Raw genomic sequence first — 1562 nt, 5'->3', positions numbered from 1 at the left:
ACTCTGTTTGTCCTGTCACCTGTGTTTCCCTGGGCACGGAGACGTAAATAATTACCAATAAATATTTGTTAATCAATGAATGAGTGAATAAATCAATGGGAGTAGTGGCTCCTAACAGAAGTTGGCCAGTGGTAACTAGGGCTCTCTGCAAAGCTGCAGAATGGTGGGCCTCTAGCTGACCACAACCTGACACAACATAGGAGCACGCCACTGTCACAATGTCTCCCTTGGCCTGGCTTTGCCTGCTCTGCCCCTTCACTCATTCTCCTCTAGACAGCTTAGAGGAGGGTCTGGTGCAGAGGCCACCAGCTTCGATCTGTTTCTCTGCATTAGCAGAGGTTAGAAAGCATGGATCCTGTGAAGATCCAATGAAATAGGTGGAAGGGGGCTGACTCCCAGTTGAAGATGGTTCAGGTGTTGTAGCAAAGGCGTTAAAGGACTTAGCATTAGTGTGTTTGTGTAGGACTTGCACATTGGTTCAGCATCACTCACGTTCAGCACAATCCTCTCCTTCCTCCTGTCCTTTCCCGGAGACAACCAGTTTGTCAAAGACCTGCCATGACTGAATTCTGCTTAGTGCAGAGCTGGTGCCTGACACTAACAACGGTGGTACCGCAAACAGCACTGCCGCAACACATTGCTCTGCGTGCTGGGAGGTGCTGTTGAGGTTACCATTCCCTGCTCTATACCTTACCTTCTCAAGGAGGGCCACAGCGACACATTCCTCTGTGGTCTCATAACCAGGCATAACTGTGTCTCCCCTGGGCAAATGGATGGTTCTTTGTTTTGAGGACAATGCAATTGATGAAATGGTAATATTTCCTTCTTCATGTAGCCTGTCTGGAAGCTCCGATTTGAATTTACAGATTATCTCTGGTAAGTATATAACACTTCCTTGCAAGAATTTTGTCTCTCTTAATTTCACTGTATTTTCCCTCAGGCTCATTTTAAATTTAGTTCATCTTATTGTATCGACTGTGTGTTTTTTTCTTTAAAGAAACCAACTTAAATCATTTGGGAAAATTGTAAGGTATAAGGAAATAAAAATGAAGACCAGTGTGTTCATGGTATACCTTCATTATAGACTTTTTTTATTCCCCACGCCTTAATTTTATACCTTTTTCTACTCTAATCTTAACATCAACCCACCACTTTCTAGTGTCATAATCCTTTTCAGATTCATTTTTTTGGGAGTGTGGTGTAAAAATTTGACCATTGTATTAAGTGTAAGATATTAATAATTGATTCCTCAGCTTCTACTTTCTAGAAATGTGAATTTAGCTAAATTACTTAATAATTTTTCTTTTATAGGAAGAGTAATGATATTTATTTTTTGTGAAGGTTGTGACAATTATATGAAATATTATATGTAAAGTATCTAGTATCTTCTGTGACACATAGTAGGCCTTTTGTTTCAAAACAGTCTAAGTGGAAAATACGCTGAACTTGGAGTTTAAAATCTCTTATTCAATCATTAGCTTATGACCTTTTCCATATATTTCAAATTTTCTTTATTGATTAAGGTATTACATATATGTCCTTATCCCCCATTGCCCCCCTCA

General features: G+C 39.9%; 1 long non-coding RNA gene across 2 annotated transcripts in view; it reads left to right on the top strand.

Annotated features, from left to right (window-relative positions):
- Window positions 1-833: 833 nt before the first annotated feature.
- LOC106725373 overlaps window positions 834-1562 on the top strand; it is a 9855-nt gene continuing 9126 nt past the window's right edge. For both annotated transcript variants that reach the window (XR_001361258.1, XR_001361256.1), the window contains exon 1: window positions 834-876. This is a non-coding gene — a long non-coding RNA (uncharacterized LOC106725373). The remainder of the gene's footprint in view (window positions 877-1562) is intronic.

The sequence above is a fragment of the Myotis brandtii genome, unplaced genomic scaffold (assembly GCF_000412655.1).
Source record: "Myotis brandtii unplaced genomic scaffold, ASM41265v1 scaffold1577, whole genome shotgun sequence".
NCBI lineage: Eukaryota > Metazoa > Chordata > Mammalia > Chiroptera > Vespertilionidae > Myotis > Myotis brandtii.
The sequence above is the reverse complement of the archived record's forward strand: the minus strand, read 5'-3'. Positions and strand labels throughout refer to the sequence as shown.